The sequence below is a fragment of the Misgurnus anguillicaudatus genome, chromosome 16 (assembly GCF_027580225.2).
Source record: "Misgurnus anguillicaudatus chromosome 16, ASM2758022v2, whole genome shotgun sequence".
NCBI classification, from domain to species: Eukaryota; Metazoa; Chordata; class Actinopteri; order Cypriniformes; family Cobitidae; genus Misgurnus; species Misgurnus anguillicaudatus.
Genome location: NC_073352.2, coordinates 32,496,450 through 32,511,449, shown reverse-complemented (window position 1 = coordinate 32,511,449; position 15,000 = coordinate 32,496,450). Strand labels below are relative to the sequence as shown.

Below are 15,000 nucleotides of genomic sequence, written 5' to 3'. Positions count from 1 at the left end.
TGCGTCATTCGCATCGCCACGTGAGGAAGCATCTGATCGCGTCTTTGTATTGACTTTGTATGTAATCTACTCGCGCAAATCGTTGAAGTGCATCTGGTGTGAACCCACAGTAATGCTACATACACACCAAGCACGGGGCATCACGTTACTTGCTCTAGATTACTCGCGCGATTATTTTCAACTTGAGCGAAGATTCTTTTGAGGCGAATAGCGCGTTTGAGGCGAAAAGCGCCGCCCATATCTGGTCATTGCATCGCCCCACACGAGGAAGCATCTGATCGCGTCTTTGCATTGACTTTGTATGTAATCTACTTGCGCAAATCGTTGAACTCGCATCTGGTGTAAACCCACAGTAATGTTACATACACACCAAACACGGCGCATCGCGTTACTCGCTCTAGATTACTCATGGGATTTAACTTCGTGTCATGTGAATTTTTCACTCGAGTTCAAAATTTTCAACTTGGGGAAGATGCGTTTAAGGCGAATAGCATGTGTTTTCGCGTCAAACGCGCCGCCCATATTGCGTCATTCGCATCGCCACGTGAGGAAGCATCTGATCGCATCTTTGAATTGACTTTGTATGTAATCTACACTCGCAAATCATTGAACTCGCATCTGGTGTGAACCCACAGTAATGCTAGTACACACCAAACACGGGGCATTGTGTTACTTGCTCTAAATTACTTGCGGGATTTAACTTCGTGTCATGTGAATTTTTCACTCCAGTTGAATATTTTCAATTTGGGTGAAGACGCGTTTAAGGCGAATAGCACGTGTTTTCGCGTCAAACGCGCTGCCCATATTGCGTCATTCGCATCGCCACTTGAGGAAGCATCTGATCGCATCTTTGAATTGACTTTGTATGTAATCTACTCGCATCTGGTGTGAACCCACAGTAAGACATTTTTCAGACACTTTCCCCATGGTACAAGCTGTCATGACATTTTTTTAAATGTTGTGGAAAAATGAATGTTGTTGACTATGATGGCAAAATAATGGTGAATATAATGTGATATTACAATCTTAAAAACTGCTGGGTTACTGGGTCAAAAAGGGACGAGCCGTTGGGATACATTAACCCAGAAGATGTTTATATTTGACCCATCAATGTTTTTTTGGGTTTAAAATACCCAGCATACACTCTAAAAAAACAAACGGTGCTATATAGAACCAAAACTGTTGATTTGAATCGTAACCATAGAAGAACCGTTTTTAGTGCCATATAGCACCGGTGAAGCACCTGTGTAGAACCATATAGGGGCCATATAGAACCACTATAGCACCACATTTGGTTCTACATAGCACTATATGGTTCTACACAGGTGCTTCACCGGTGCTATATGGCACTAAAAATGGTTCTTCTATGATTACGAGCAAAGAACCACTTTTGGTGCTATATAGCACCGTTTGTTTTTAGAGTGTAGGTTAAATTACAACCCATGGGGATGGTGTGATCCCTTTTTGACCCAACGTTGGATTTATAATAACTCAGCATTTTACTCTTTAGGTTAAAGTAATACAGTATATAATTTTTTGTGTGCTTTAAGGTATGTGCCAATCTGACAAAATAAATTACTCTGAGCAACACTGACTGCTATTAATAGCTTTGCTCTATATATACTCTTTCATTTTCCACTGTAGCAGATAAAGAAGTGTAAAATGAAACCGTAACTTGGCCAGGTGCCATTTTTCTTGTCAACTTTATTGTCATGATTTATACATGCAGTTTCCCCAAAGTATCAGTATACAGGACATCTGCAGTGACAGAACAAAAAAAATTAAATGGGGACATAAAATAAATACAATTAATCAATACATGTTGATTTCTCAATTCAATGATTTGACCCATAAAGGGTTAATCCAGTAAATGCCAACAATAGCACATCTTATCTGATTCCACCCTTGAATGTTTTTAAACATTTCATCAATTCCTTTTTCTTTTCTATCTAGAGTTATTTATAGAAAATCCAGAAGTGGCAGAAATCCGCCTCAAAAGAAAACATCCAAGAATAGATCTCGCAAGGAGAAGAAAGATAGCACGGGCTGCTGCTGGGTGAGTGGAAAAGGGAAACAAATGCTCTCATTCCTAAAATAGGACAATTTTAAATTAAGCTACACTTTGTCAACTTGTTTTGAATGTTTGTGTCTTTGGGGATAACTTTTATGTTCATTCCTTTAGTTTTATATAATCTTTTTTCAATTTCTCTCTTTGACCCTCAGAATTTTGGGTCATTGTAGCTGTGCCTTTAAGGTTTATGAGCAAAAGTCTTTATTAAATGAAGACTATGCATTCCTAAGATGCAGGTTTGTTGTCAGTTCTTAACTGTCTCAACCTGTTTGCAAAGCTGCATTACATTGTGACAGATTGACAAAACAATCCCTGCTGAAATATGCCACACAGACTCTAATGATCAGATTGAAGAGACACTAACTGCAGTTACATAGACAGCGGTAATCTGATTAATGACCTTATTCTGAATTAGACTATATTCTGATTAAGGTGTTTACATGAATAGTCTTTTTATGTTCCCGTTTTACATATTATAGGATAGGGGTTCTCAAACATTTTGGGGCCAAGAATCCCTTGCATTGGAGGAAATTTTCCAAGGACCCCTTTGTAATCATAACATTTTTAACAGCAAAACTTTTAAATAGGAAGCGCGGGTGTCTGTTGTGTTGGCACGCTGCTCATTTCAAAGTCTAAAATAGGACATTTTTAATGGTTAAATGTGTCTTGCGGTCCGTCAATGGAAAACCTCTGTTCTATAGCATAGCTGCATGCCCTGTTTAAAAATAAAGCACAATTTTATCATTTATAGCTAATTATTTTGCGGACCCCATGACTATGGATTCCAAACTCCTGTCTGTTATAATATAAATCAATTAATGGCACACATCATTACATCCCTATGCCATGCCATCTGGCGGTTCCTCCAGAATTTCTCCAGTATCCGTGTACAGTACGACTTCGTTATGGTACCGAATATCATTTTGGTTTTGAATGTTTCATTTTTATTTTTACAAGAGCTTCAAGTGCAGGTAATTGTCATGTTATACATACAAACAAACCTTTATTCTTGAAGCCATGCCCTCTTGTTTGCCGTCACTGTTAAAGGGGTCATATTATGATATTTTTTTATGTAAAAGAAATCTTTGGTGTCCCCAGAGTGCGTATTTAAAGTTGTAGCTCAAAATACTCCAAAGATAATTTATTGTGTTAAAATTGCAAATTTGTAGGCCTGAGCAAAAGTGTGCTGTTTTTGGGTGTACCAGATGCGCCAATTTTTTTCAATAAAATTTTATTTATATACACTCAAAAAATGATTCAAGCCCTTCTTAGAAATGACACATTAAAATTGTGTTCAATTAATTTAAAATACCTCATTAAGAGTAATAAGTATATATATATTTAATTAGTCTAACACAAAATGAATATGTACTATAATTTATTGATTTATTTTTAATTGCGTTAACACAATTAGTTTGAGTTTGGGTTCTGGAAAAAGAATTTTCCAGCATGCTTTGCATGCAACTGCTTTTGGAGAGTAATTTTTTTAATTAAGTGTTATTTAATGCATTTTTAGGTAAAGAGAAAGACTTAATAGTGTTTAATGTCCGTTTATCTTATTGATTTAGAAGCGTTTGTGTTATATTTTTTCAAATTGTTTGATTACCATCGTGCAGAAGAGTGGCGCTTGTGGTTAGGTTGTGGATGTGACGTATTTCTCTAAATGAGCACTAACTGTGTTATTGCCTGTTTGGAGATCAGTCTCTTCTCACATGTTCATCCAAAGTATCATATGTTATTAATATTAGCATGCTAATATGTGCTTATGCTAATTAGTATGATATAAAAAGGTTTTATATAAAATAACAGAATTGAGTTATTCAGACTACACTACATTGAGTTATTCAAACTACGCTAAATTGAGTTATTCAGACTACACTTAATTGAGTTGAGGCAACTAATTGAGTATTGCCATTTACTTCAAATTGAGTTGGACTAAATCAATATATTTTTATTGTGTAAAGCAGTTTTTTTATGAGTTAGGGGTACACATTCATATTGGATGGAAATCCTGCCCACAGTTTAGGTTCATGTGCTCACGCGAAACCTTCATGTGCAGAATTTTTAAAAAAAGTTTAGTTTCACGTGTGTACGCAAAACTAAATGCGATAGTTTCTTTATTTAATTTTTTGCTCCATGTCCCCTTTGGGGCTCCGTAGCTTTACATTAATAGATGCAGGAAAAAACACAGAAAAATCATAAAACATAAGCAGCAGAATACACTGAAAAAAATGATTCATTGAATTTAATCAATTTTTTAAGGTAAGTGGTTGCAATTTATTTAAGCTACATTTAAACAAAAAAGATTAGTAAAGTAAAATAAGATATAAAACTTTTGTTTAAATGTAGCTTAAATAAACTGATTGCAATCATTTACCTTAAAAAATTGATTAAATTCAATGAATAATTTTTTTCAGTGTACAATGGTTCAGATTAACCATACTACTGAGCGTGGTAAAAATGTAGTGTATATAAGAGGGTGCTAAGTTAAGCCAATGTCAGCAGACTCCCCAGGGGTTGAAAAAAAATCCTAGGAGATAAACCCTGTGGGCAAAAAGTCCTAGGAGGAAAAAAAACCTTGGGAGAAAGACAGACATGGCTGATTCTATAGAGGATATATTATATAATAGGTACGATTTTATGGGTTTAAAACAATATATATGTATATATACATGGATAAGTAGATTAGATGGGGGTAGCTGGTGGTCGTTCGTCTGACATCAGCTGGGCATCATGTTGAAATACTACGTCATTGCACATGCGCAGAGCGAGTATCAATCCGATCAAGTGTTTACATGTCCTTTTGAGCGGATTAAAAAAGGTATACTTAAAATATAGTATACTTAAATATTTAATTGGTATAGGTCCTTTTTTTCTGATTAAGGTGTTTATATGGAGCATTTTCATTCGGATTGAACTTTTAAACCGATTACAATTTCCATGTAAACGCAGTTACAGACACCAAAATCTCAAAACACAAAAGAAAGATTCAATTCCTGACGTTGTGACCTGTTTAACATGAGATCAATAAAGAGAATGTAAGTCGATATATAGTACAGCACGTGCACGGATCCACCTTGTGTTCTCATTTGATACCGGCCAGTTGCCATGAGAATTTAACAAAAGCCTTTTCTTAGTTTCTGTCACCATCCCATAATATCAGCCCAGCCTACACAAGGAATGCAAGGGAATGACCCATAACGTTACCCAGAGAACAGACTCGTTCCTTTAATCTTCATTGGTTTATGAGGCATTGAGCGAGGGAGGGCAGCGTGCTACAGACTCCACATGAACCTCAACAGATGTCCGATTTACACCCAGCGGTCCACCTGCACGACCATAATGATCAGCTGTAAAAGTCTCTCTTTGTATTCTTCTTCCTTATTCTTCGTTCTGCTTTCAGTACAACTTTATTAGGGGACATATATGAGTTTCATGGCAAACCGTTCCTCTTGCAGGTGGTCTGGGACTTTTTAATGGCATAACATTTAGGTAGTGAATGTGAGTTTTATGTTGCCGAAATACTGTTATGCAATAATGTTGAAGTCAACATTTACATCATATCATTTCATTTAACATTTTATATTGCTTTTCATTCACATTAAATATGGCCTGTTGGATCAAGAATGCTGTTTTAGGTTGTCGAAGGCTTTGCACACAACAAACAAAGTCAGTCACAGACACTGAGATATTTTTGTAGGCCAAGTTGTCGGATAACACTTGGGTCCAAAATCTGAATATACTCCATGGCACATTCACAGGTCTATGTTTAGAGCTTTTATGATGCAGAGATCATTACAGCAGAACCAGATTTAGGGCTGACAGACCCTCAACATTTATCTAGTAATGGAGCCGATGTCAATATTACTACTCTAACCACCTATTCAAATTCATTTTTATTTAAAGTGCACCTATTTCATTGCTAAAAAACAACGTTATTTTGTGTATTTGGTATGATACAATGTGGGGGGGGTTGGGGCCGGGGGCGTGACAATCAAAAGGGCGGGGCGTACGCGCCATGATGAAAATTTAAATATTTTTATTTAAAACACTCAAATAAAAGTTAATTTTGAAGAAACTATAACAGAAAATGAACACATATTAGATTATTAATGAATTAAATGTTTTTACCTCTAACGGGAATAGCATGTAAATAATGAACATAAATAATGTGAGCAAGAGCGCTCAACAATTATATCTAATCAACAGGCTCGTGAAACCCTAGGAGGTTGCTCAAATAACAAAATCACCAGCTAACTTACTTTAAATTTGCAAGAACTATAGACTAATACAATAACAGGCATAAATAAACCCAAAACATAAGTCCACTTACAGTTCTCACGGACACGTGTTTTATCAACTGCCTATCTTCCAGACAGTGATGGACCACGTCTTTATCTCATTTCAGCCGTGTGGCGCGCGTGCATGCTCGCGGTGTGAACGACCTAGTTAAGGCGGTAGGGTTTCCAAGCTTAGGCGGGCCGCCCAAACTGAAAAGTGCTGCGGGAAACCCTGGTTTGTACCTTTTGCATATCATTAGCATGTACTAATACACACTTACACACCAAAGGAAATGTAAAAACGTGAATCGGACAATAGGTTCTCTTTAAAAAAAATTATCACTTAGTCTAATTTTATTATTTGCATTTTTAATAGCAGTTTAACTGTTAATGTTTATAACTATTAAAGGCGGAGTCCATGATGTTTGAAAGCCAATGTTGATATTTGAAATCACCTAAACAAACACGCCCCTACCCCAATAGAATCTGGACCTTCTGTTGATAGACCCGCCCCACACATACGCAACCCGGCATTTGATTTGATTTGATTGGCTATAAGTGTGTTTTGGTAGTCGGCCCGTCTCCTTTTCCAACACTTTTTTCAAACATCGTGGACTCCGCCTTTAATGTTAATGTCTTACTCCGACTATGATTAATAAACTGATAACCTGTAAGGTCATAAGCGCAAAACAGTTGACGCTTCACTGACCGGCCACGTTTGCAACGCCTCCAAGACCTGTCAGATACTGCACATGCTCAAAGTCACGCCCCATATTAACTGTTCTGGTTTTCCCAATCATAGCAATAGTCGTGATGCATCTTGTTAATATTAAATATATTTGCTTTTTTCTGCAAAGGACATAAAAGGCTAAAGTGAAAAACGATCAGCACGGGTAGATTTCTGGCCATTTCTCCGATTGCGCATAACATGTAAACGCTTTAACAGGTTTTTTTGCGGTTTTGTTCATGTACGCATGTCCCCGCATGTGCGATAAATGTCACAAATGGTAAAAGCACAAAGTGACGCATAAAAGTACGCTCTCGACTCATGCAGTTGACGAAGAAACAGCGAAATCGTGTAAAAAAAGTGTGTTACATTTACAGGTTGTATAGAAATGAAAAGAGATAGTTTTTGACGAATTTTGATGGGTTTTCGAAAGGCTATAGTCAGATTATAGGCAGTGATGTCACTGTCAGCGAAAAACCTGACAAACTCGTCTTGTTTACACGCAGTTTTCTGCATAACCGGTTTATTGATTTGCAGGTAAACGCATGAAAACAGGTTTGTATAATAAGTACAAATATCTGCTTATGTTGTGCATGTAAATGCATTTTACGTTTCAGATTCTGCCGTTAACTCTTTCCCTGTCAGCGTTTAAAAAAAAAGTTGGCAGCCAGCGCCAGCATTTTTCATAATTTGTACAAAGTTGAATACTTTTTCAAAAAAAAAGCATTAAAATATTCTTAAAATATATAAACATACAATATATCAAATGAAAGCACAAAACCTTTGCTTTCAAAAAAAACCTTTTCATCCTACCTTTATTTGTTCTCTTTTATCACCTCTCAAATATGGGTAGGTTTTAAAAAAAAATACCAATATATAGATAATTGCATTTTTGTGAAGGATTTTTGATGGAGTTCAGATTCAGAGCGATCTTCAAAACTGACACCGACATACAGCTGTTTGCGCTAGGACGATACTTGAGTTGCGGAAGAGCCCCACCTGGTGGTTTATAGAGGTATTTTGGAAAGCCGGGAAAACTCAATCATTGGCAGGGAATCGTTTTCTCTTAATTGACGAGTTAATTTGTCAATGGCAGGGAAAGTGTTTAAGGTCCACTGTGTAGATGTTTAGCGACATCTAGTGGTGAGATTGTGAATTGCAACAAACTGCCCAGTCCACAGCTCAGCCTCACTATCACGTAGTGAAACACGTAGTAATAAATCGCCCTTTGTAGTACAGTTTGTCCATTTAAGGCTACTGTAGAAACATGGTGGCGTGAAATGGCAACTTCCATTTAAAGCAACAATAAGTAGGATTTACCCCCATCTAGTGGTGAAATTGTATTTTGCATTTAAACGAATAGTGCTCTCTAGCGCCTCGCTTTTCCAAATGCATGTTGCAACTACGGTAGCCGTTATGTACTCACTGATCTCCTTGTCCGTTTCTGCTAGTTCACGTGTTCTGAATAAAAGCGTGTTGTGGAAACGCGTTGGTAGGCTAGTGCTTTTTGTCCCTCTCTGCTATTATAGTTTATCAATACGGCGGACGACATGGAAGCCTCCTTGGACTTACCCGTTCAATGTAAGTAAAGAGAAGAAATTCTAAGCTTGCAAAGAAAAGTCAGATCACTGGCAGAGGTCATTTGACACCAACGAGGACATATTTATAAATAAAGACATTGATTTTGATTAATAAAACACTTAAACCCTACTTACTGTCCCTTTAAGGGGACCCACGTTGTATTTAGATAAAAACATGTCATTCTAAGGTAATAAAAACAATATTGTTGATTATGTAAGGTATTTATACACCACTGATAATATAGTTATATTGCATTTCTGTCAAGAGATCATTCTTAAAATTACACACTGCACCTTTAAGATGTTTGTGTAGATCACTCTTTGATGCATTCACTCATAAATTGTTAGCATAGCAGTCCCGAATCACTTTTGATTGTGTACGTTGTGGTGAGTTTACTGATGCTCGGCCAAACCTTTAAAAGCCTACGTCATCTCTGACTCCACTCATTCATTGTGCCTGCGGTTCACTCATCTGTTCATAAGCCCCTAAACAACACAACAGGGGGCTCAGAGAGGAAGAGATTTCAATGACTGGGTGCTCTGACTCACTCTTACACCAAAGGAAAACCACTGAGTAATCAGCACTCATTGGTTTGAATGATCTGACGGGTCTATGTAAGCGGCTGCAATAAACAGATTTTCAATCCAGTCAGCTTTTGAATGAGTTTAAGAAGTGCAGAGCAAACAGAACGACAGCTTTCAAGTGTTATGAGCCAGTCTTCTTGTTGATGAAACGCCAAAACCCTGCGCTGTGACATCAGAGTCAATGACTTTTGGATCTGGGTTTGTGGTTTCCGCTTCTTTGAAGGTCGAAAGTTGAGAGTTCTGGAAATGATGACTTCTGACTGGGGTTTAATGGCTTTGACAGATGGTAAAAGACAATGTTTAACTCTCACCCTCTACAATAACTTCATTTTAGGCCATTAGTGACTTTCCAGAAATAATGCTTGAATTTCACCGCTTAAAAATAATTAGGTGGTTCCCACGGGTCCTTGAAATCCTTGAAAGTGTGTGAGTCTGGGGGAAAAGAGTTGAAGGCCCTGGGAAGTTTTTGAAAATATACATACATAGATACAGGTCATTGAAAGTGCTTGAATCTATTTTATTCAAGACGTTTTCTGAAAAAAAAAACATATTATTTCCTGTGTAGTGTAGGATAATATCATAAAATTCTAGACTTTTTAAGCACACGTGCTAAACTGTTTGCTTTAAATGCTTGTATCTTCTGTATGTGAATGTTGATTCATACTGCTTTTTTGCATAGTTGTGTTTGACACATAAAAAACGTCTTGGGTTATGTATGTAACTGTTGTTCCCTGAAAAGGGAACGAGACGCTGCGTCTCCCTTGCCATACTTCCTGCGTTCTTGTAACGCCGTCTTTGGCAATATTTCAGATAGCGATATACTTCCTGGGTCCCGCGTTACCCTGTCTTTGTCATTAAGCCTCACCATTGGTTGAATTTGATATACACATTTATACGCACTTACCCATGGAGGTGTCCCCAAAGTGTCACCACAGTGACGCAGCGCGAGTTCCCTCAAAAGGGAACTGTAACAATGTATTTTAAAAGGTTACACGATGTAACCTTGCTCTCACTTGAATTGTGTCCCCATTTAGTCCTTGAATTTGAGGGTATTGGACCTGGAAAGTCCTTGAAGGGTTCTTGAATTTGAAGTTAACTAAAGTGTGGGAACCCTGAATAAAGTGAATTTAGTGTAAAACACTTACTGGGACGATACCCTTTTAATAAAAGTACACATTTGTGCCTAAAGCAGGGCTTTGAACCAGAATTTTTTCCCAATTGGTTCGTTCCGAACAGAAACAGTATTTTAACGTTTCCAGTTTTCGGTTCAACCCTAAAGTTGACGTTCCTGAACCGGTTAGAACAAAAAATTAACGTTCCTGAACCGGTTAATAACGTTCCATGTCAGCTGTGGGACATACAAATAATTAGGCTAATCATTAGGACATTGAATCTAAATTATTAAGTCTCTATCTTGTCATCAAACATTAAAAAGGCTACATTATGTAAGCGGCCTAACATTCTGACATGCCTACATTTGTTGAATGCACTTAAAGGAATAGTCTACTCATTTTCAATATTAAAATATGTTATTACCTTAACTAAGAATTGTTGATACATCCCTCTATCATCTGTGTGCGTGCACGTAAGCGCTGGAGCGCGCTGCGACGCTTCGATAGCATTTAGCTTAGCCCCATTCATTCAATGGTACCAATCAGAGATAAAGTTAGAAGTGACCAAACACATCAACGTTTTTCCTATTTAAGACGAGTAGTTATACGAGCAAGTTTGGTGGTACAAAATAAAACGTAGCGCTTTTCTGAGCAGATTTAAAAGAGGAACTATATTTTATGGCGTAATAGCACTTTTGGGAGTACTTCGACTCGCCTGAAAAATCCGCTCCCCTTCTCACTCTCATAATGGGAGAGGGAGGGCGTTACTGCGCCGAGTCGAAGTACTCCCAAAAGTGCTATTACGCCATAAAATATAGTTCCTCTTTTAAATCCGCTTAAAAAAAAGCACTACGTTTTATTTTGTACCACCAAACTTGCTCGTTGATCTTTGAAGGGCATAGGGATAATCACGTTTGATTGGAGTTGGACCGGACAGCATGTGCGTCTGTGCGTACAGAAATTTTTTCACTTTAGCTCCTTTTTGTGGTTAAATAAAGTAACTTAAGTGTTAACATTTGCAAGCCTTTGAAACACGTGCAAATTATAAACTTTCACCCTATTAAATTTGCGTATTAAACTGCGAATTGCATGCCACCCGAACCGTAGGTCGTGATCTGTACGGATCAACTGCAATCCGTTACACCACTAATAAGTATTTAAAAAAAAAATCTTGAGATACTTGGTAGCCTACAATATTTACCTCTTATGACCGAGTCATATTAGACAAAAATCTTGTCAAAGAACGGAAAAAATAACGTTATTAACCGGTTACCATTATTTTCAATTAACGGTTCTGTTCTGGAACATATATTTTTGGAAAGTTTCTGGTTTTGTTTCTGTTCCTTGCAAAACAACGAAAGTTTCTGGTTTTCGTTCCTTGAACCGGTTTAAAGCCTTGGCCTAAAGACACTATTATTAGTGTCTCAATAGTACATATATTGGTACCAAATATATACATACCTGTACCTAATGGTGCATATTACACTGTAAAAAATGCTGGGTTATTTTCAACCCAGCATTGGGTCAAAAGGGTTAAATTAACCTAGAACATGTTTATACTGTATTTGACCCAACAACAGGTTAAAACAACCCAGCATTTTGATAAATTACAACCCAACGGGTGGGTTTGTCCCTTTTTGACCTAACACTGGGTTGAAAATAACCCAGCATTTTTTTTACGTGTAGGACCTTTTTGTGTACAGTTCCAGTGACAGCTTTTATATTCTGAGAGTATACAGCATGATTTACAGTAATACAAGCCTGCAGATTTTTCTCATTCTAATAGGATGTCTCACTGTAGACTCCTGCTTTTGAAAGGATGTTGATGATATTTGCTTCCACTACAACTCTTTGTTTTAAATCAGAGCTTTGGTAGGAAAACAGTGAGCTCAGCGTAGGAAAAACCCCCTCCTAGCATTCCAATGGCCATGAGCGACGCTCCCACCTCTGTGGCCTGCACTTCAAAACCAAACCGACAAGCATGCAGATCTATCAGCAGGAACTGTGGCATTTCAACTATTATAGATAATCTTACTCTATTTAGTTTGTCTTTGTTTTGTGTTTATTTAACAGTGAGATATCTTTAACAACAGTAATTCCTTAAAGGGGACATATCGTGAAAATCTGACTTTTTCCATGTTTAAGTGCTATAGCTGGTTCCCCAGTGCTTCTATCAACTGAAAAAGATTAACCCACTAACTTAGTTTTGGTAAACCACTCTCTGCAAGCATGTAAAAAATAGTGCTGGGCAAAGATTAATCGCGATTAATCGCATACAAAATAAAAGTGATTTATGGCATAATATATGAGTATGTGCTGTGTGTAATTATTATGTATAAATAAATACACACACATTCATGTATGTATTTAAGAAACATTTACATGTTTATATATATTTATTTATATTTTTATATATTCTATATTAAAAATAAATTTAAAAAAATTAAATAAGTAAAACTATTCGGAAATAAATATATGAATGTGTGTGTGGTTAAATATACACAATAATTAGACACAGTACACGCACATATATTATGCAAAAAATCACTTTTATTTTGTATGCAATTAATCGCGATTAATCTTTGCCCAGCACTAGTAAAAAAATCGGTAATTGAAATTTGGCTCCCCTGGTGATGTCAGAAGTACCGCCACTTAAGGGCTCGTTATAGTCGTGCATAGGTCCTACGGCGTAGCAGCGATAGCGTAGGTTCCGCGTCAGTTTTCATTTATACTTTTGCGTCGTCGTCCGCGTCGACATGCAAACACACGCGCGACCGCTGGTAGGCAGTATCAGGGGTGTGATTCTTCCGGATAAATCCGGAATTCCGGCTTTTCCGACCTGAAAATAAGGTTTTCGTGAATCATGCAAATCCAATTTTTTGTGTGTGCGTGTGGGTGGGGGGTTGCAAGGCACCGTTATAAATAACCGCATATCACTACGCATTAGTCTATTTATTTGTCACGATGGAACTTCATTCAAAGCAGAGCTCACCAAAGAGCTTGCAGTCAGTCAGATCTCCGGCGTGTGTTGTTGGCTGCGAATTAAAAAAAAAAAAAACATGCGTTTGCCAACAAATAGTATAAGAGAAACACATCTTTCACTCTCAACCAAACTAACAAACTAGCCAATCAGAAGTAGAATGGGGAGGTGTCTTTGAGGTGCGGCTGAGATCCAGCTGCAGATGCCGCGCGGCCGCGGATAAGTCATAACATGTACACGTTGTCACGAGGATGAAAAGTAAATATATCAAGCCTAGGTAAGACAACCTAATTGATAAAGGACTTAAATCAGTGGTGCTGGACATGGATATAAGGAATAGGCATAGACAAACAGCATTTTAGTAGTAAGAAATTAAGAGAACCAGCCAGGTGTTTGCTGCTTTGACAAAACTGTCTGTTTCAAATCAGGCTATGCCAGTAATGTAAATATCAGATTTCTCGTCGAGGTGAAATGCTGTCTCGCAATATCAATATAAAGTTGCGTTTGTGTCAAAACGTTTGCTTGCATTATTATTCTGTAATCTGTAATCACTTATGTTAACGCACGCATATAAGTTACGCGAATCAGATTCAACGTCATCCTGACGAACACACGCATACGCTTGCTTCTCTTAACGGTTTGTGAATCTGGCAGTAATGCTTGCGACTACAGAATAATATAATGACAAACACACACATTCATGGATCTGGTTTGCCTGTGTGTGTGTGTGTCTGTGTGTGTGTGTCTGTGTGTGTGCGTGTCTGTGTGTGCGCGTGTGTGTGTGTGAAACGCGTAGCTCGACTGTGCCAAAAGAACTATGCAAAAGGCAAATGCACTTGACTGCCTTTCCAGAAAGTCATAACATTTGAATTAAGTAACAAATGTTGTAATCAATAATTAATCTGTATTAAATGCCCCCACTAATTATTCTATAAACATTAAACATGTTTTGACCAATACTGCCCTCCAAAGGCTAAGTGCAGTATCTACGCAAACACTGAAACTGAGAAAAATGGCTTTAAAGTTTTTTACACCAGCCAGTCAAACATGTTACTGCAATTTTGGCACACACATTTCTCTGAAATGGGACAAAATTTAACCAGGAGACTTTGTCACAAGACACAACAGATCTCACAAAGCCCATTTTAACCCTTAACTCAATTTTGACCAAATGCGTAGTTACTGCGCTTTCGCTTTGTAGGGCAGAATAGCGAATCCCATTTATCAAATTGTGTATGTGGCTTTTGTGCCTTATTATTACCATATGCAACCAAAGATTTTACTAAAAGGGCATACATTTGTTTAGAAGAACATAAAAATCCTCATAGATCTAGTCACTTATTTTTACTCTCAAAATGCACCACATTAATGTATTTACTTTTAAATGCACAAAATTATTTTGTTCAGTCTGATGCAGTGGCAAGGCTACATAATGGTCAGGGTGGCACTTGCCCACGCATTGACGATTGGCCACTCAGATCGATCAACTTTGAGCCCAAATTATATTTCAACTGTATTTAATTTTATATAAATGTGTGTGTGTGTGTGTGCATGTGTGCGTGCGTGCATGCATATATATGTCGCCACGTCATGGTAGGTGTGCCGTATATTTTCCTGCTTTTTTGTCCTTTGCCAATCACACCTATGAGTATCCACGCGTGTAAC

General features: G+C 37.5%; 1 protein-coding gene across 1 annotated transcript in view; it reads left to right on the top strand.

The window, feature by feature from the left end:
• The first annotated feature begins 2,037 nt into the window (after positions 1–2,037).
• The window catches only part of rufy1 (RUN and FYVE domain containing 1), a 45,700-nt gene continuing 32,737 nt past the window's right edge, over positions 2,038–15,000 (top strand). The window contains exon 1 of the mRNA XM_073854511.1: positions 2,038–2,056. The gene's annotated coding sequence lies outside the window, so the exon portion shown is untranslated. The remainder of the gene's footprint in view (positions 2,057–15,000) is intronic.